General features: G+C 39.7%; 1 pseudogene; it reads left to right on the top strand.

The window, feature by feature from the left end:
* Positions 1-4,139: 4,139 nt before the first annotated feature.
* On the top strand, positions 4,140-4,220 carry LOC132655002 (U2 spliceosomal RNA; annotated as a pseudogene).
* The last annotated feature ends 18,343 nt before the right edge of the window (positions 4,221-22,563 follow it).

The following is a 22,563-nucleotide window of genomic DNA, read 5'->3' as shown; positions in this document are numbered from 1 at the left end:
AGCTGTATTGCCACACGTGTTCTGCTTCGCTATTATTTTGTGCAGTCTTCTCTGAGTACACCCACTTTGTAAATTAAAGTTTATTGTAGGTGTGTATACATAGGCAAAAATTGACCAAGTTTGATAGTTCTGAAAGCTTCAGACATTCACAAGAAGTGAGTAAGAGCAGAGGACTGTAATACATTTTGTTTAAAGACAATAAAGTTTGTCTAACTGTGCTATTTTATCCTGCTCAGCCATTTCTTATTTGCATGCTATTTAAAATTATTTTTGCCAGGATTAAAAATAAGAGATATTCAATTCTATACACATGATATCTAACTCTAGGTTTGTTCTTCGAAGTGATATAAATACTTGATCTGTTCCCTTCATGTCCTGAGATAACAGCAGAGCCACTACAAAGAGTGAGTCCGGGCATCTAATGGATGTTGTAGAGGTCAGTACCCTACTCCACCAACCCCAACTGAACCAGGTCACTCTGGGCTGTGAACTAGAAACAAATCCTTGTGAGATGAAGGCAGCGAGATGCCTCGGCTGTTTGTTGCAGCCATTGTCTGCATGAACTAGTGGATCGCCTGAATGGGAATAAAAGGCCTCGGGCCTTCATGGCCTCAACTAACCCAACAACTCCACAGTTCCAATAACGTCACTCTATGTCCTGAAGACTGCGTGCTTGTTCTTGGGACTATCTATAGGTACTGAGTCCTGCAGTCTCCTGTGACCTGTGCTCCCTGGTAATCAACTTTTGGCTACAGAGATGACTGTTCTCTGGTGAAGTTCCCATGGTGATGTATTTTTGTTTGTTTGTTTGTTTTCGTTCTTGATGACAGGGCCTCGGCTTATCCTGGGCAGGTTATCCTTACTACTTGAATAGACAAAGAGGCTGGCTACACCTGGGGCTGCTGAAACCTACCCTGAAAATTTCCAGAGAGATTAGCACTTTCACAACTCAGAACTTTGGTTCTTGATGGACCCTTCATGTTTATGGAACATGTTCCATTCCATGCATTTATCATCTGGTCTACCTCATGTCAACTTCAACATGAAATTCAACCTTTGTCTCGATTTCTATGTTCTATCCCCTAAATCAGTTATGAAAAGATGCTGGTGTGTATAACGTACACACCAACAAAAATCTAGCTAGAACTAAAGTGATTTTGGCCTATCGATTCAATCTTGCTATAGTTTAGGTGATAAGTGGCTCCAATGGCCCATATACTCAAGGTTTGGCCTACAGTGCCAAAACACTGGGAGATGGTAGAACCCTCAGAACATTGAGCTTACGAAGACCTCTTTAGGTTACTGTGGACATAAACTTGAAGGTAGCTCTTTGCACTCTCTTTGTTATTTGGCTTGTGTTGAGGTGAGCAATTTTGTTCTAATGTATCATAGCAATACACTGTGATACCTCACCAAGAGCCTAAAGTCAAGGACATCCACAGAGTGAAGCCTATAAAACTATAAGCCATTTTTCTTTATAAGTTTATTGTCTCTAGTGTTTAGTTGGAGTCACAGAAAGCTTCTAACTGTGAACTGACTTCTGAAAGATGAAGAAGAGTTATGCTCTATCTGGCGTTCCAGAGCCTTTTCCCAGCTATGTGTCTCATTTTAAATGTTGCAAGTATCCCATACTCTGTTCAAAAATGGAACTTGAGTCGAAGATGGTTCATCAGGTAAAGCATTTGCATAGCAAGCCTGACTATCTGAATTTGATTCCTAGAACCCATGTAAAGGTAGAAGAAAAATGACTCCTGACATCCACAGATGTGCTGAGCCTCCTTTCTCTCTCTCTCTCTCTCTCTCTCTCTCTCTCTCTCTCTCTCTCCCTCTCACATACACACACACACACACACACACTCATACACAAGTTGAAAACACATGCACACACATACACAGAGAGAAAGATAGAGAGATGGAAAGAGTAATAATGCATTTTAAATGGACTTGTTGTTTTCCTCAACTCTTTTATCACTATGCCTCCCAGTGAATGCTACCATAAACCATTCTCTATAAACTTTGAGTCATCATAATATAAGAAAGTAGCATTTATTAAAGACTCACTAGCTGCCTTGAACTGCATTTTCTAGCTCAATCACTAAAACTACCATGTGAAATTAAGGTATGAGAGTAATTTCATTGGGAAAAAAAATGGAGCTTTAGAGTGAGATGACTTGCTTGTGAATCCTGGGGCTGTGTTACTTCAGAACCTTGCTGTGCTGGTAGCCTTTTTTTGTTTGATCTTCTTTATCCAATCTGTCACCAAAACTACTCAAGTTCTACCTTAAAAATAAGAATTTCTCAATTCTCAATTTCTTTCTATTACTATTGTCAAATATTTAACCCTAACTTTCAGTATTTGTTACTATGGCTTATTTATTTATTCTTAAGAATACCCTGCAATGTACTCACAATGTATTAGACATTATATTGAACATTCTGAAAAGATTAACTCTTCAGCAACCACATGAGATGGATTTTTTTTCCCATCACTTTTGATGATGTGCTAGCCCAAGATCACATCATTAATAACTGAACCCTAAAGACATGACTCTAGCCATGGTCTCAATCATGGTCTCATCATCATGTCCCTCCAACATAATCATGGTAGGGTCCTTGGTAGTTTCTCTGTCACCAGCTCTGTAGACAGTCTCAAGAAATTCTCTGCAGTTACAAGTGTAACCTGGGTCCTGTCTCTCGCTTAGAGCCCTGTGGGCAATGTCTTATTGGATTTTGTACTGTTCAGCATAACCTCCTGTTATCCAACTTTAGGTGATGCAGTTTTCTTTCCTGGCGTGTATTCCAGTCACTCACTACAAAATCACAGCTCTTCTTCACACCTTGCCTCATCCAGGCGCATGTTTAGTAGAGGCTGTCAACTCTGAAGGGAAAGCCCATCTACTCTACAAGGCTCCAGTATCATTTCCTCTACAGAAGAGTCATTTCTTTCTACAGTACTTAATACACTATATTCTATTCAGTTTCAATCCTTCTTCATCCCCATACCACAAATAGAGCAGCCAAATGCTCTAAAGGCCAGTGTTGCAACATTTCAGCCTTGCCCAAAGTCCTCAGGACACAATAAGATCACAGGCTATAGTTGCAGGGTGACACAGACTCTATATGATTTGCTCTGGCCTCACCAGAGGATATTGGAATACCACCACTCTGAAACTTGAGCAGAGAATAAGTAGTTTCAGAAAAGTAAGGAAACAATTAAAAGCTTGCATTTCATTTTCTGGACAAAGTCAGAGTTGAGTGCAAATATATACAATTTGAGAAAATAATTAGAGCCATCCTCTGGGGGAGTTCTCTTGTTCAACATTCACTGTGTAACTGCAGTGTGCTTCTTGGTGGTCAGAGAAACACACAGACACCCCACCTTCTGAGGCTTATGTTTCCTGGGAAAGCGGGACAGTGCGAATTTCTGCTCACAGGTATCCACACTCACTGAAATCTTCTTACAGTTGGGTAGTTTTCTGTTCTGCTTTCTATGTTTTACTATAGCAAGATTACCTTGCTATGGCCACTTTGGTACCACCTTGTTATGACCAGATTGAAACCATGGTCCTCTTTTACTAGAGGTTGTTTAGAACCAACTTCTTATGCTTATGTTCTGTTTCTGAAACCTTTGCCTATCAGCCTGCCAAATCCCCCATTTGTAAAACCACTACTCCTGAGCTATCAAAACCTTATTTTCTCTACATCCAGTGCTGATCTCTTGAACAGCATAATTAGGAAGAAACAGCTCATATATACAAATAAAGAAAACTGCTTTAATTTAAAAAAAAAAGAAGAAAGTAATGCCGATTTTGGAAGACATTGCTTGGTTATAACATACATTTCTACTAATTGGATATGAAGGTTCCGGTTTCCTGGTCTTTACTGCACTGGGTATTGACAACTCTTTTTCTTTATTCAAGCTAATGAATAAAACAATTCAGCAAATTGTTTCTACGTGCATGGCTATAATCCTAGAGCATCTGCTTATGGAGGTTAAACATGTTCAGTTCCTTGTCTGTGATTTATCTGCTTAATATGATTTTCTTTTTGTGATTAATTTGAAGATGCTCATGAGAACTTAAAGTTTACAACCCCAGAGAATTCCAGAACAAATTGATAATGTATAATGTGGAAAAGATATTGCTTCTGGGCCTTTTGGCTAAGATCAAGTGTAGTATCTTAGTGGTTTAATATGGAAATGATAAAGTCAAATAACCTCTGACACTGACATGCTTTGGAAACCTATATGAGAAGTAATAAGCCAGATTTGGTACAGGCCTACAATTCTTACACTCAGAAGCCTGAGGCAGGAGGATTGTAAATGAGAATCTATCCCAAATATCTATCTCAAAAATAAAGTAAAATAATTTGTTATTTTAAAATAAAATAATAACTATGTACTTATGTTGTAGAGTTCTTGCCTAAGGTATGAGGGGCTTTGGTGCTGATCCTCAGATAAGACAGTGTGTGTGTGTGTGTGTGTGTGTGTGTGTGTGTTTGTGAGGGGGGAGAGAAAGGAAGAGACAGAGAGAGACAGACAGAAATCAACCGAAAGAAAAAGAAATAGAGAAAGAAAGAATACAAGCATCAGACTGTGTATCTGAATGGCTAACATGCTCTTTTGAAACCCTAAGGAGATTGAGGCACAGAAATCTAAATTTCAGGGCCAGCCTAAGCTGCACAGTATAACCCTTCTTAGAAATCCAAATTAATAAAGATGAATTTTTAAAAATAAATAAAAATTAAAAAAATAAATGAATTAAAAAATGTTTGGATTGGCTAGAGGAATTTTTGAGAACTGTTTTCAGTGAAAAGAAGCAAGTTCTAGGTGATCTGCTTCATTTGATTCCAATTTTGCGTACAGAAACTAGAAAATAAACCCTGTGAAACTCACTTGGTATATGTGGAAGTGTCCTTATAAACAGCCAAGTTTTAGTAACATAGAGGAAACACAGGGAAGGGTTACACAAACTGGAATCTCCCAAGAATTCAAGAGTAGATGAGGGGGAAGGAGTAGGCACTTTGCCCTTTATGCTACTGTATTCAATGATTTACATCAATGGATTCCTGATAAATTTGAAAATAATATTTATGTCAAAAAATGAACAGACAAAATTTTTAAATAATTTTTAATTTTTTGACATCTTTATGCAGGTATAAAAGGTATTTTAATCATATTTATATCCCCCCCCTCAACTCCTTTTGTTAGGATTTATTTTTATTTATGTATATAAATATAAGTAAAAGGTGCCTATGGAAGCCAGATAAACAGATCAAACCCCAGGATCTGGAGTTACAGAAAAGGCCAAGTTCCCATCATGGGTGCTGGAAAGCATACTCAGTTCCTCTATGAAAGAGCAAGCACTCTAAACTGCTGAGCCATCTCTAGTCCTCTCTTACTAACCTCCGCTGTCTGAAACCTTTCCTCCCAACATGCCTTCCTTTTTTCACGCTTTTCCTTTAATAACTCACTGAATCCAGTTGGTACTGCCCATATGCACGTGGGTGAAGGGTTATATATTAGATCATAGTCAACTAAGCAGGAGCTCTATCTATGACTCCCCCTCTTCCAGTATCCATTAACTATCAATCGCTCCTCAGCTACAAGTGAGGTCTCATGTTGGCATACTTTGCAAAACAAACAAACAAACAAACAAAACCTCTTGTATTTACATATCTTATATCTCTTTTTCCGTGCTCCACCCCAATCCCTTCCAACACTACAACACCAGGTAGTAGACAGAAAGGGTTAGTGGGAAAGGGGGAGGAGTTGTGTGATTTTTGTTTGTTTGTTTGTTTGTTGTGTTTGGTTTGTTTTGGGGGGTGTTTGCATTGGAAAATTTTTACAATTTTTTCATTGTATATCCAAATTGAAGCCCCCTCTCTCAACTCCCTCCAGTCCCTCCTTCCCTCCCTCTCCCCCACTATCCCCTTCCCTTAGTCCACTGTGAGGAGGAATTCTCCTTCTCTGCCTTCTGCCCATAGCTTATCAAGTCACATCAGGACTGCCGGATCCACTTCCTCTGTGGCCCAGCAAGGCTGCATTGCCAGAGGCAGTGATCAAAGTGCAGGGAACTGAGTTCATGAAAGACGCAGCCCTTGCTCCCCTTACTCACCACATGTATACTGAGCAGTCGATCAGCTACATCTGAGCAGAGGATCTGGATCCTCTCCATACATAGTCCTTGGTTGGTGCAGCAGTCTCTGCAGGACCCCCTGGACTCAGGTATTTTAGCCTGAGTTGGTCTCTTTGTAAGGCACCTGTCCCCTCCAGGTCCTTCCATCTCTGCCTTCTCTTATAAGACTCCCTGCACTCTGCCCAAGATGCTGGGAGTCTCACCATCTGCTTCAATCCCACTAGGTGGAGACTTTCAGAGGACCCTCTATAGAGATTCCCATCCTGTTCCTTCTCTTCCACCACTCCAGGTGTCTATCCTGTTTGCCATTCTGAATGAGATTTAAGCATCTCTCCTAGGGTCCTCCTTGTTTAGTTTCTTTATGTCTGTAGATTTTAGTATGGCTATCCTATATTATAAATGACTCATATTCCATTTTACACCCATCAGAATGGCTAAGATAAAAAACTCAAGTGACAACACATGCTGGAGAGGATGTAGAGAAAGAGGAACCCTCCTCCATTGCTGGTGGAAGTGCAAACTTGTACAACCACTTTGGAAATCAATCTTGTACTTTCTCAGAAAATGGTACTACCTTAAGATCCAGCTATCCCACTCCTGGGCATATACCCAAAAGATACCCCACCATTTAACAAGGACATTTGTTCAACTACGTTCCTATCAGCTTAATTTGTAATAGCCAGAATGTGGAGACAACCTAGATGTCGCTCAACAGAGGAATGGATACAAAAATTGTGGCACATTTATGCAATGGAATACTACTCAGCTATTAAAAACAAGGAAATCATGAAATTTGCAGGCAAATGGATGGGACTAGAAAAGATCATCCTGAGTGAGGTAACCCAGAAACAGAAAAACATGCATGGTATACACTCACTTATGAGCAGATATTAGCTGTATAATATAGAGCAGTTTTTTCTTAGCTCCTTCTTGAGTTAGGGCTGTTGGGTTCCTTGGAGCCAGTCCAATCCTCCTTTCAGGAGTGATGCAGTGTGTCACTGTATCAACAGCAACAGGAGCTGTGGGGGGTGGGGAAGCAGCAGCCTTGTTTTCTTTTTCTCAGAGCTACTCCACACTCTTGGCTCTGGCATTTATTCTCTCTCCAGAGTTCTCAGAGTTAAGCTATCTGCAGCTGGCAAAGAGCTCCTCTCAGAGCCCACACGAGGCAAAGTGTCTGCCGCTGTGGACTATCTAAATCAGTCTCACATCCCACACCTAGGATTAAAACAAATGCATGTTTGCATCCACAACATCTTCCCATTTCTGTTTTTTTTTTTAAGGCTTTTCTTTTAATATAAATGAAACTTGCTGTTGCTTTCTTAAAAGGAGATGCTCAAGGAACCAAACCCTTGTTGGAGCAACAATTTGATGGTTCTCGGCTGCTCTTGTCTAGATCAGCTCATACTTGTTGCTGCTGAGATTCAAGCTAGATTCCTAATGGCTAGAAGTTAGTTACCTACACAGTCTTGCAGAGAACCAGTGCTGCCAGAAAGGGTTCATTTGCTTCTCTATCTCTCAGAGTTAAGCTCTGACGGTGCACTGAGCATTTTGATGTCTAAAACTTTTGGTGGCTGCTGGGAAAGCTGAGTGTGATGATCTTGTAATCTGAAGCTGCTCCTTGGCAGCTCAGTTTCTTCAAGATAAACCTTTTTTTTTTTTTCTTGAAATGGGCTATTTTTCTTTAATCCTTTCAGCCTGTGGAGCCTTCTTTCTACTCCTCCTGGCTCCCGAGCCTGCCCAAAGGCTACGGGAACTCACAGGGAAAGTGTGCAGAGCAGGACCAGGTGACAATTCTGGAGAATTCTGGTTCTTGATTACCAGTGTTCTCCCTTTACCAACAGCGCTTTTGCTTTCCAAGAATTTCAACCTCTACCCCAAAATTTTCTAGCTGTACTGCCAACTCTCTGCGTTTACTGCTTCACACTAAAAAGGAAACTTCTCTGGCCACAGCTGAAAGCAGCACCAATCCATCAGTATAAACATAAACATTTAGGAGGCATTTTGACATATTCATTTAGCAAAACAACAGTGATAACAGTTTCCCTACTAGGGCCTATGTCCTCCACAACCACAGGCATTACTTTCTTCCTGTTGATCAGGCCTCAGATCCAATCATGAAGTGGTTATTTCCATAACAGTCACGCCACTATTAGTGCACCAGTGGGTGTATCTTGTCTGGCAGGTGAGTCTTGATACAGCTACTTTATATAACAGTGTACAGTCCCAAACGCAAGAAACTAGAAACTATATAGGTAAGTTTATCTTCTGTTAGCATACCTTCAAAGCAATGGTTCAATTATTCAAATAGTTTTCTGGGCTATCAGCAATGTGTGTTAACTAAAATCTTTCTTTTGTACACAAACATAGATGTGAACCCAAGGGTCTTAGAACATAAGCCAAATATGGCAAATGCATTCAGCTGGTTGTATCCTGTCACTTCTAAGACGGTCCCTCCCCAACTAAGCTTATCTTGAATCCTTAAAGACTCACCAGAGCCACCGTAGCATTTTCTAAGTGAAACTGAATCCAATTGCCTAGTGATGACAAGCACTCTTCCTCCCTAGTTTCCATTTCGTTAAAATCTGTCTTCCTCCTCTTCAAAGGAAAATACCTCCAAAAGAGACTTCCACACACCCCAAATAGTGTGCAACTAATACCTGTTTAAAAAAAGTTTATCTGCATATTTCTGTGAGGTCAAATTTAAATAGAGAAAAAAACTCTCTCTACAATGGAAGGGGTACTGGCCAAAAAAAATTAGAAGCAAATCACTTTTCTGCTTAAGGTCCACCAACTTTCTTTGACTGATGCCTACTGTTGTAGGTACTCATAGGATCCAATTGCTAAGCTGATACGACTGGGTCCCAGCATACTACTGTTTAAGACAGTTAAAGACCATACTGCCTTTTGATGACCCCTCTCATCCCTGCCTGGCACGGCTTACATTCTTCACACACAAAAGAAGAGATAACATATATAAATATTGAGAACTATTATTCAGCAAAGTTGCATGATATATCTGTTATAATTAATTTTTCTATTCTCCCAGCACCTCCTCCTTTTTTATTTCTTTTTTCTTTGTGTCTTCTCTGAGTCAGGGCCTCACTGTGTCTCAAGTTGGCCTGTAACTCTGTATGTAGCCTAGGTTGGCCTTGACCTCTTGATGTCCCTGGCTCCACAATTGAGTGCTGGAATTACAGGCAAGTATGTAACACCATGCCAAGCAACACATTTTTTCCCAACAGCAACACAAACATAATAATACTTACCTTTCAGAAATTTAGCAGAGGGTTAAATAAGATAATGAATGCCTAACAACACCATGCTTACTCTCTAGTAGAAGAAAATACCCCGCCTGCTGACCAAGGAAACTGCTGGGCAGGCCAAGGGAAGGTCAGGGCTCAGGACAGCCTCCCTCCTTCTCTGTTAAGGCCAAAGTATTTTTTGGATGCACAGTTCATGTTAATTTGTGCAATCTCTTGCCTATTTTGTGCTTATTCTGGGTATAAATAGATGACTTCAGCCGTCAGCACTGTCACTTCATTCCTCCTGTGAGCGCCAGGAACATGCATCAAAGAAAGGATGAGAGAAAGAAGTTATGGGGGTATACAGCAGAGGGGGGAGATGAAGAGAAGTGATTTGGGAATAAAATAAGCCCTCAAGCTACACTGACTGGCATCAACGTTGCACAGTACAGTACAGAAGAGGAGGGATACCGCCAACATGGCAGGAACAGTAGCGTCCCCCGGTCTGTGTAAACTCAGTCCCATTGCTTTTGCCCTAAGCATGAGTCTGGTGTTAAAAACAGGAACCCTTTATTTCCTGTATCTGGTTTCTATGTCTTCCCCATGGAGCATCACAAGACCTTGATGTTGTGAAGAAGATATTATCCCACACCCAGCCAGGGTCATTTTTCAAGATCTTCCATCCAGGCATGAGTCAGAATGAATAAGTCAGCCTGACGCAGAAAATACCATAAAAAGCCAAAATGTTACGCTCAGGATGCGAGGCTAAGCACTGCACTCAGGGTCAGCCGCTTTGGACCCAGAGAAGAGCATGTATGATTGCATGCAGGTTGATGCCCCAGGTCCCGCCTCTGAGAAAAAGGTATCGGACGGGTCTGATGCTCTTTGGGTGGATGACACCTAAATGAACATCAGTACAAAGTCCCAATTTATTTCTAATATCAGAGATCAGACCTCTACTCTTGCCTGATGCGTCCAAAACAAAAAGGGGGAACTGTAGAGAGCTGCGAAATGCCGCGCCTGAAAGATGGAGCTGGTTTCCGCCTTCCACCTTCCCGATGGTGAGTGCTCTCTGTCACAAACAACTCTACATTTGGCTAAGGCTTTCTTCCATGTATGTGGACCTATCTGCATTGCCCACGTGGCATGCTGAGGTTGGCTACCCAGAGGCTATTTAAAGTGGGCTGGCTTTCCCCAGGGTCAGATGATTGTTCAAGGTTCCTGAATAAACTGCATTGAAAAAAGTATATATATACGAAGTGAGCAAAGAGAAAACTATATCCTAAATAAATCTGCCTAATCAAGTTTAAGTTTTGTTGGTGGTGGATGGGGGAGGAGAAACAAGAAAATTTTAAATTTTAAACTAATTTTTCAATGTTTAGTTTGACCTGTGGCTATTATCAAGACTTTATCTTTTCCCCCCTTGGTTTTTACTTTCTCTCCTGTATCAATTGTTATATGTATAAACACACACACACACACACATTTTTATGCCCTTTATTTTCTTTTACAGCAGAAATTTTGGATAAAGAACCTAATTTTCCAGTGTGTCCTTTTCTAGACATCTCATTCATTTTAGCATTCACTATGGTTTTATCCAAAAATTCCCCAAACCCAACTTGCCAATGTGAACAACTATCTCTTGGTTAACAAATCTAAAGGCTTTCTAAAACAGCCATGCTCTCTGTCCTCATTTTTACCCTCATCTCCCTAGATGCTGAAAAAGCATTTGACAAAATCCAACACCCATTCATGTTTAAAATCTTGGAGAGATCAGGGATACAAGGCACAAACCTAAACATAGTAAAGGCGATATACAGCAGGCCTATAGCCAACATCAAACTCAATGGAGAGAAACTTAAAGCAATCCCACTGAAATCAGGAACAATTCAAGGCTGCCCATTGTCTCCATATCTCTTCAAAATAGTACTTGAAGTCCTAGCTAGAGCAATAAGACAAGTAAGGGAGATCAAGGGGATACAAATTGGAAAGGAAGAAGTCAAATTATCACTATTTGCAGATGATATGATAGTATACCTGAGTGACCCCAAAAACTCAACCAGGGAACTCCTTCAGCTGATAAACACCTTCAGCAAAGTGGCTGGATAAAAAATTAACTCAAAAAAATCAGAAGCCCTCCTGTATACCCAAGACAAAAGGACCGAGAAAGAAATCAGAGAAACAACACCCTTCACAATAGCCACTAATAACATAAAGTACCTTAGGGTGACTCTAACCAAGCAGGTGAAAGACCTGTTTGAGAAAAACTTCAAGTCTCTGAAGAAAGAAATCGAAGAAGACATCAGAAGATGGAAAGATCTCCCGTGCTCATGGATTGGTAGGATTAACATAGTGAAAATGGCCATCCTGCCAAAAGCAATCTACACATTCAATGCAATTCTGATCAAAATACCAACACAATTCTTTACAGACCTTGAAAGAAAAATTCTCAACTATTTCTATTTAGCTAAAGAATGAATGTGTGTGAGAGAGTGTGTGAGTGTATGTATGTGTATATGTGTATGTATGTAGTCGTTATCTATCTTCCCACGAGTGTGTCTAATTCATTACTCTAAAATGGGAAGGGAAATGCGTTGTGTAGCTTTTCTTTGTCATTTAAGAAAGAAAGCTGCAGAAATAGCTTCAAACCAAGGGAGACTGAAATTTATCCTCTTGGTAGATGACATCCTTGGTTTTCTCAACCAGGCATGGGTGTTTTATACTTCTGTGAGACTCCAAAGAATCAAACCATCTTGGTGTAGAATTATAAATGTGAGCCACACTCTGTCAGTCTCCGGCATTTAACTTATGTAATCAAGTGCATTCAATTTTATATATTAGCAAGTTTCAGATTCTCAGAGGACTTTAAAAGATAGATCTGTTCTCCAAATCTCACACAGCTTTCCTGGGTCTGCTCGGTGATTTACCCCTTGGCCATTCTCTGAGGCCTCACTTGCCTTCTACTCCTAGCAGCCCCAATGTGGACGGGTGACAAAGAGCTGGTTGCCTGGATTCAAAACCGAATGATCCCAAAGTAGGTTCACAGCTCAGTAAGGCTGCTATTTTGTGCCATTCTTGAATCAACTAATATATATATATATTTTTTTTTTAAATCATATATTGAACTAATTTGATTTTTTAAATCAAGCTTAAAAGACTGGTGTCAGAGTTCTGAGAATTCCCACAATCTTTCCTCATGTTTTTATAAGAAAAGCCAGACCTAAGTTAAATTATTATAGTTAAACTCAAATCCCACTTCTGCTTCAAGAATATTCTAGGATTCTTTGCTCATCGTTAACTGTGAATCTCCATATTTCCGACTCCTGTGTTGTCCTTATGAGAAATAACTACGATCAAAGAAGTTGATTAAAAGTGGCATTAATTGCTACATCCTTCCCAACTATCAATATTATTCTAGGTGTTGATATTTTGTGTTCTCGGATTTTCTGCCTTTTCTTACTATTATCCCATACATATCTGAAAATTTACAAGTTTATTTTCCACAAATGAGATCGACTTAGGAAGCACACTTAAGATCAGACTTCTTCCAGGTCACTGTCTTCTGCAAGGCTATTCGAAGGAAATAAACTCAAAACAAAAACACTACTTAAGAATAGTCTTGGACAGGGTCCCACTTGTGATTCCCAGGTGCAACACCACCTTGCTGTGTCATTTTGCTCAAGTGATGTCTCTAATCTTCTGCAGCCAGAAAAAAAAAATGATGATCTCTGGCAATAGAGTGGGAAGTGGGTGGTGATTAAAGGACCCAAGAACTATCAACTGATTTAGGCCTTTGTTTGAGGGGTACTGGGTAGGAAAGACAGTATTATTCTTACTCTGTGCCCTGAGGGTAGAAAGAATAAGAGTGTTATGCATTCTTTGTCCAGATGTCTCCAATCAGGATTAGATTCTTGAATCTCTTCCAAGATAAAACCTAGATTATCTTATTCCACACACCTTGAGTTAAGAAAAAATACCTAGAAAACAATAGAAATTCAAAATTGTTTCTATTTATTTGCCTGGCAGAACTTCCCCTTCCTTGACATTTTTCTCCCCATGATTTCCTTTTTTCCAGATTACAGAGAGGTCAGTGGGCACCAGACGGCTAGAAGATAAACTCTAATCAGAAGAGGCTAGTTCTGTGTGTAAAGTAAATCTAGTTTCGCCCTGAGGAAATCAATTCCTTTTGCCTAATGAAAAGAAAAAGAGAGAGAGAGATTTTGTATGTATTCGTTGACATACGGCCTGGTCTACATACCTCAAATAATTTAACATAACCAGAATCAGTCTATTAAAAAAGAGATTTTAAAACACCCAGATCTTTTGGGTACTTTACCAAAGCAGGCTTTGACTCCCCACATAGTTTAACTTAACTTTAGAGTCTACATTTTAAAACTCTATGCTATCTTTTTGTGTCATTCTGGTAAACTCCAGCTACTGGCACTATACTACTGACTTAAAATTCTCTAGCTGTAGCCCCGGGTTTATTTTTAACCTCCTATTAATCACCTGTACTTGAACATCAGATGGCATCCCTCAAACTAAACTGCTAAATGAATGCTCTTGATTCCATATTCCCATAATACTTGGATAAGTCAATGCTGTTGTCCTGAATGCATTACAAAAGGTAACCACACACACACACACACACACACACACACACACACACACACACACGCGATACATTTTCTAAAGCATGAGTTCACACAGATGATGAGTGGTGGAGAACTGAGAATTGAAATGATGTCTGATGTAGTAGCTACTTTGGTAACTCGCACAACTGATCAAGTAAACAGAACAGGGGCAGGCTAGCTGACCAGATGTGAGGAGTAAAGGAAGATAAATTGGAATAACTCGTCAGTGAGTCAGATATTCATCCTTACAGGTCTGTAGCCGACTTTTTGCAAAACCTGACAGCTGAAATTAGAATCCTATTATGCTCTGAACTGTTGTCACTGCCTTTCCCACTTTATGACACGTCAGAGGTAGGTAGAGTCAGAGTAAGAGAATTTCATGTTCAAAGCCTCAAAGAAAAATGATGCTTCTTTCTTTTCATTGAGTCAAATGTCAATCATACAGTGTGGCTCAGACTCAAAAATCAGCACCCAAATGGGTTGTTCCTATGGAGTCTCTCATGTAAGGCATCCCATGCTGAGGAAACTGAGGCTGATGTCTCCCAAAGCTATGAACCTCAATCTCCCACACTCAAAGCTCTTTATGCGGATCTGTCCAAGAAATGAGGTTTTCCTGGCAGGAAAAAAGTGCCATTTAGGTATAGTAGAATCCCCCACAATTCAAAAGGGCACTTAGGTTTGGAAACACAGGATTGTAAAAGATGTTATATACATAAATAGAGTGACTCTAACATTCATTTTCCAAATAGAGACGCCTTTGAGATGAAACAGCGATACACTGGAACAACACTGGACCACGAGGGACACAGGCACTTGGGGCATGAAGTTACCCAAAGTGCAGAGGAAACAGGATGTACACAGTTTCTGCCCCTGTGAAATCCCTTTCTGATGAGTAAACACAGGAAGCTCTTAATAAGTTGAACTCTATGTTGTTTTAAGTGCAGATGATTTTATATCTAGTTGGATTATTTCATCTTTCCAATGGATTTAAATATTTGGGGATAGAAACATGAAAGGTTATGACTGGTCCACATAAATGCTTTGCCTAAAGTTGTTGCCTTGTTCCTTCAGCCAGCCTCTGTTGAACATCAGGTACAATTTGAGAACTAATTAGAGCTCTGAGAAAAGCAATTATAAAAATGAGTGGCACATACCTTCCCTCAAAGAACTGGCATCCTCATAGCTGAGATACATGAAACCAAGTAATTACTATGTGATATATTTAAATGCCAAAGCACATATTTTCCAAGATGGCACACATGGATAGTTAAGATTCTTGAGAGGGCCGGCATCTCTCATTATACTAGGCCATCTTGTTTTGTGATGTAGACTCCAGGTAAATTGTGATTCTTCTTGGCTTTGTTTTTCTTACTAAAGTCTATTTGTATCTCAGTTCACAACATATACTTAAGAGTTATAAAATTACATGCACTTAAATATCTTCAGGCTGTTAACTAAAAAAGAAACGCTCCTCTTTCCTCTCTTTCTTCTGAGTTTAAATTACATGCTTCTCAGATTCTCCTTCGCCTTTTATGCCACATGGGTAAATGTTTGCTGTGCAGGAGTACTTATTAAGAAAACATGACCATCTCAGCCAAATTGCAAAATCTGCCACACAAGTTTGAGTGAGGAGGCTGCTGAATGAACAATCTGAAATGCCCATTCAATTCAGTGCTGCTGAAATCCCTCAGTTGCCGGGCATTATTTGTATAAACCTCTCTTTGGGAGAACTTAGTATTTTATTGTGAGACCTCCTATGAGTGCTTATATTTTCTCTACTGGCTTCAGGTGTAATCAACACCATATTGCCTCAATAGCCTGAGGACTTCAAGACTTCCCACAAACACTGGCTCACTTATCTGGCTTTACTTCCCTCTAGATCAAGAGAGCTTTCCAAATTGATTCGTTTATTTGAGAAAAGTAGAGTGTAAAATTAATTCACAGGCTTCTGTATCTAAAATCATGTGTTCTTTTATTCATTTTACATTTAGTAAAATGCAATCTACTAGATATATATGACACTGTCTGCCCAGAATCTCCATCTGTTCTCTGGAGATCTAATCTCCGACTCTTCTCTCCTCTCCCACACAGTCTCACTTGACCCTGACCTCTGGCCACACTAGATGGGTCCAGAGCCAGCATCTACCCAGGCTTAACCAATCATACCTGCTTCCTGCCTAATCATCAGCTTCACCAAAGCCAATTAGTTTGGGGTGAGTATTGACCAGTCTTGGACCCATTTCACTCCTTCAAGATTATTTGAAAACTGTTGAAGTCACGTTTTCCTGTCTGTCAGAAAAAGCCACAACATGTAAAAGTCTACCTATATTTACACTCGACATCAGAGAATTCCACGTTGTTACTTGAAAATTGTTCATATTCTCATGGAGAAAACAATTATCAATCTTCTTATTAAAAGATAGTTTCATTATTATTTTAATTTGTCCTTTACAAATATTAATGAGATTGGATTCCATCCTGTAGGCTTAGCTTAGTCACCAAACCTACTCTAAAGCTTAGATTTTTCACTAAACCTACTTTATTTAGGGTTCTTAAGCAGCTTTACCTGCCTTCCAACCCTGCCCTCTCCCGCCCCCAAAGCCTTAGGTAGGAGATTAGTAGGAAAAGGGCTGTAGACCTCTTTTATCTACTTCTTGCTGATTAGGTCGATGGGTCTTTAGGGGATTACCAGACTCACTAGTCAGGATATTAGCAGTCCAGTCTAAAGGTCAACACCAAGCAGCAACACGAAGTCAGGGAAAGCCAGAAGACTCAGTTGGATTGTCTGAAGGAGCTCTCTGGAACATTTCTCTCTGTGAAATCAAGTGTAGAAGCACGAAGATCAGCACAGTGGTGTTAATGCAAAACACGATGTTTTACTGTGTGTGGGCCTCTATATATCTCCTTTCCTCAGAGTCCACCCATGGATGTTCTCAGCTGGCCGAAGCCATGGCCCTTACATGAGAGCTCACAGCAAAAATATCGCATGCCGTCTGACAGGCCAACCTGGGCAAAACAACACATGCCCAGCTTGCAGCAAAACATCACACAGCAAAACTTAGCCTTCAGAGAAACCAGAAACTTCCACTTCATCATGCTATGCTCATATTCCTTATACATTTTATATTAGTTTGTGGTTATATTAGCCTTTAATGGCTTTAACTTTATCAGTCTATAGTCAAAAAATACTTTCAGCCTTAAAATTAAGCTACTGATTACTTCACAAGATACATACCTAAACCAAGTAACAGAGGAAAGTTAAAAACAGAAACTGAAAATGAGCACAGGGAGTCTTATGGAAGAAGGAGGGGGTAGAAGAACCTGGAGGGGACAGGAGCTCCACAAGGAGACAACAGAGCCAAAAAAATCTGGGCCGAGGGGGGCCAGCAGAGACTAATGCTCTAGCCAATGACCATGCATGAAGAGTACCTAGACCCCCTGCTCAGATGTAGCCCATGGCAGCTCAGTTTCCAAGTGGGTTCCCTAGTAAGGGGAGCAGGGGCTGTCTCTGACATGAACTTGGCTGCTTAATCTTTGATCATTTCCCTCTGGTGCCAGCCCACAGAGGAAGAGATTCCAGGAGGATTCCCCCTCTCTGTGGACTAGGGGAGGGAGATGGGGGAAGAGGGAAGGAGGGTGAGACTGGGAGGAGATGAGGGAGGGGGCTACATTCTGTATATAAAGTGAATAACCTGTAAAAAATAAAATATAAAAAAGACCTAACAAAATTTAAAATAAAGCATTCAAAATACACTTCAAAGTAAAAAAATAAGCAAACAAAGATTTCATTTTAAATTTTATAAAAGTAGCATTCTATTTAAAAAGTATGTAGGGATAAATGATAATGAGTCTTACTAAGTTGTTAATGTCCATGTACAAAGAAGAGACACTCTAACCAATGAGAATACAATCCTGCAAAAACTTTATGATCAAGAGGCCAGTCAGAGGGTCAAAGAGGGGATCATTATATTTTGAAAACAGCAAAGAAAGGAAAATATATGTTTTTTCAAACACTCACTTTATACTTAGTGAAAAAATTTAACCAGTAAGTATATTTAATTAAATTTCATAAACAAGAAATGACCCTAAGTACAGAATCACAAACGATAAGAAAATTAAAATTAAAGTGAGCAATAACATCTAAAGTTTAGTAAAATCTCTGCTACTTAGAAATATTGAAGTGCTGTTAAGTAATCATTGGTGGGCACAGAAACCCAAGTGGAAGCTACAGATATTTAGAAAGGATGACAAAAAAGGAAAAAGAAAACAAACAACAACAAAAACCAAACCACTGTGTGACAACCTCTGGGCTGTAGTGCAAATGCATTTTATATACAGATGTTTAAAAAAATAAGAAAAAATATAAAAACCTAAGTATCTAGTTTCACTAATGCTTTCAATAAAGTTCTGCAAATTATGGCCAAATTAAGCATAGGGAAGCTACTAATAGAGCAATCCCCCTATTAGCAACTTAACAGATCACATTTAAGCCTTAGGAAAAAAAGAAGCAAACACACCCACATGGAGTAGAGAGCAGGAAATAATCAAACTCAGAGCTGAAATCAATAAACACATCATTCACCATGATCAAGTAGGCTTCATCCCAGGGATTCAGGGATGGATCAGCATACAAACATCCATCAATATCATCCACCACATAAACAAACTAAAAAAAAAAAAAATACCAGATGATCATCTCATTAGATGCAAAAAAAAAAAAAAAAAAAAAAAAAAAGCCATTGACAAAACTCAACACCGTTTATGATGAAAGTCTTGGAAAGATGAGGGATACAAGGCCCATAACTAAACATAATAAAGGCAATATACAGCAAGCCAATAGCTAACATCAAACTAAATGGAAAGAAACTCAAAGCAAACCCACTAAAATCAAGGACAAGACAAGGTTGTCCACTCTCTCCATATCTTCTCAATATAGTACTAGAAGTACTAGCTAGAGCAATAAGACAACTAAAGAAGATCAAAGGAATGCAAATCAGAAAGGGAAAAGTTAAAATATCGGTATGTGCAGATGATGTGATAGTATACATAAGCAACACCAAAAATTCCACCAGAGAACTCCTACAGCTGATAAATTCCTTCAGCAAAGTGGCTGGATACAAGATTACTTCAAAATAATCAGTAGCCCTCCTGTGTACAAATGACAACCAGGCTGAGAAAGAAATTAGGGAAAACACACCCTTTACAATAATCACACATAATATACAGCTTCTAAGGGTAACTCTAACCAAGGAAGCCAAAGACCTGTATGACAAGAACTTCAGGTCTCTGAAGAAAGAAATTGAAGAAAATACCAGAAGTTGAAAAAATCTCCTATGCTAATGGATCAGTAGGGTTAACATAGTAAAAATGGCCATCCTCCCAAAGGCAGTCTACAAATTCAATGCATTCCCCATCAAAATCCCAACACAAATTTTCATAGAACTTGAAAGAACAATTCTAAACTTCACATGGAAAAAACAAAAGACCCATAATAGAAAAACAATCTTATATAATAATAAAACTACTGGAGGAATCTCCATACTTGACCTCAAGCATTACTACAGAGCAATAGTAATAAAAATTGCATAGTACTAGCATATAAATAGGCTGGTGGATCAACGGAATCAAATAGATGACACAGAAATAAACCCACATACCTTGCACACCTGATATTTGAAAAAGGAGCCAAAACCATACAATGGAGAAAAGACTGCATCTTCAACAAATGGTGCTGATCTAACTGGATGTCTACATGTAGAAAAATGCAAATAGATCCATACTTATCACCCTGCACAAAACTAAAGTCCAAGTGGATCAAAGACCTCAACATAAAACCAGACACATTCAATCTGCTAGAGTAGAAAGTGGGTAAGAGCTTTGAACTCATTGGCACAGGAGACAACTTCCTGAACAGAATACCAACAGCTCAAGCTCTAGGATCTACAATTAATAAATGGGATATCTCAGAACTAAAAAGCTTCTGTACAGCAAAGGCCACTATGAATAGAACAAAATGGCAGTCTACAGATTGGGAAAATATCTTCACCAACCCTACATCTGACAAAGGGCTAATATCCAGAATATATAAAGAACTCAAGAAGTTAAACCCCAACAAACCTAATAATCCAATTAAAAAATGAGCTACAGAGGTAAACAGAGAATTCTCAACAGAGGAATCTCAAATAGTGAATCATTCAAAGAAATTCCCAAGGTCCTTAGTCATCAGGGAAATGCAAATCAAAAGGACTATGAGAGTCTATCTTACACCTGTCAGAATGGCTAAGATCAAAAACTCAAGTGACAGCACATGCTGATGAGGAAGTGGAGAGAGGGAAACACTCCTCCATTGCTGTTGGGAATGTAACCTTGTACAATTACTTTGGAAATCAGTCTGGCACTTTCTTAAAATACTGGGAATAACACTACCTCAAGATCCAGCTATATACCACTCCTGGCATTTATCCAAAAGATGCCCTGCCATAGAACAAGGACATTTGCTCAAATATGTTCATAGCAGCTCTACTCATAACAGCCAGAATCTGGAAACAACCTAGATGTCCTTCAACCAAAGAATGGATACAGAAATTGTGGCACATTTATACAATGGAATACTTAACTCAGCTATTAAAAACAAGGAAATCATGAAATTTGCAGGCAAATGGATGGAACTAGAAAAGATCATCCTGAGGTAACACTGACCCAGAAAGATACATATGGCATATTCTCACTTATAAGTGGATTTTAGTCATATAGTACAGGATAGACATACTACAATCCACAGATCCCAAGAGAATAAGCCTAATGGGCATCTTAGGCTTCATGTGGGTCCACTAGTTAAGGGGGTGGGGAATATCTCTGACATGGACTATGGTGCCTACTTCTTGATCACTTTCCTCTGATGGGACTTTCCTACAATGCCACGAAGGATGAATTTAGACCTCATATGAATGGATGACCCGGGGTGTCTGGGTAGGCGGGCTCCCCCATTTTGAGGAACAAAAGAGAGGAAATGAAGGAAGGAGGGTAGGACTGGGAGAAGAGGAGAGAGGGGCCTATGACCGAGATATAAGTTGAATTAATTAATAAAAAACTATAGACTAAAATACATGAAAGATTAATAAAAAAGAAAGCTTAGTATTATTAAAATACCAATTATTTTGTATATATGCCTAGGAGTGGTATAGCTGGATCTTGAGGAAGCACTATTCCCAATTGTCTGAGAAAGCACCAGATTGATTTCCAAAGTGGTTGTACAAGTTTGCATTCCTACCATCAGTGGAGGAGGGTTCCCCTTTCTCCACAACCTCTCCAGCATGTGTTGTCCCTTGAGGTTTTTATCTTAGCCATTCTGATGAGTGTAAGGTGAAATCTCGGGGTCATTTTGATTTGCATCTCCCTGGTGGCTAAGGATGCTGAGCATTTCTTTAGATGTTTCTCTGCCATTCTATATTCCTCTATTGAGAATTCTCTGTTTAGCTCCGTACCCCATTTTTTAATTGGATTACTTGATTTGTTGCTTTATAACTTCTTTAGTTCTTTATATATTCTGGACATTATCCCTCTGCCAGATATAGGGTTGGTGAAATCCTTTCCCAGTCTGTAGGCTGTCGTTTTGTTCTGAGGACAGTGTCTTTTGCTTTGCAGAGGCTTTTCAGTTTCATGAGGTCCCATTTATTGATTGTTGGTCTTAGAGCCTGTGCTGTTGGTGTTCTCTTCAGGCTCAAGTACACAACAAGGACATTTGTTCAACCATGTTTGTAGCAGCTTTATTCATAATAACCAGGACCTGGAAACAACCCAGATGTCCATCAACGGAGCAATGGATACAGAAACTGTGGTACATTTACACAATGGAATACTACTCAGCAATTAGAAACAAGGAAATCATGAAATTTGCAGGCAAATGGTGGGAACTAGAAAAAGATCTTCCTGAGTGAGGTATCCCAGAAGTAGAAAGACATACACTGTATATATTCACTTATAAGATACTAGACCTATAAGATAAGATAAACATACTGAAATCTGTACACCTAAAGAAGCTAAACAAGAAGGAGGACCTGGGGTAAGATGATCAATCCTCACTTAGAAAGACAAATGGGATGGACATTAGAAGTAGGAGAAAACAAGAAACAAGACAGGAGCCTACCATAGAGGGTCTCTGAAACACTCTACCTAGCTGTGTATCAAAGCAGATGCTGAGACTCATAACTAAACCTTGGGCAGAGTACATGGAATCATATGAATGAAGAGGGAGTTAGTAAGAGCTGGAGAGGACAGGAGCTCCACAAGGACCAAATATGTCTGGGAACAGGGGTCTTTTCTGGAAAGGATTCTCCATCCAAGGACCATTCATGGATATAACCTAGAACCTGTGCTCAGATGTAGCCCATGGCAGCTCAGTATCCAAGTGGGTACCCTAGTAAGGGGAACAGGGACTATATCTGACATGAACTCAGTGGCTGGCTCTTTGACCTCCCCCGACCCATGAGGAAGGAGTAGCCTTGCTAGGTCACAGGGGAGGACATTGCAGCCAGTCCTGATGAGACCTGA

Source organism: Meriones unguiculatus, chromosome 6 (assembly GCF_030254825.1).
Source record: "Meriones unguiculatus strain TT.TT164.6M chromosome 6, Bangor_MerUng_6.1, whole genome shotgun sequence".
NCBI classification, from domain to species: Eukaryota; Metazoa; Chordata; class Mammalia; order Rodentia; family Muridae; genus Meriones; species Meriones unguiculatus.
Note: the sequence above shows the minus strand (reverse complement) of the source record. Positions and strands in the feature narration are given on the sequence as shown.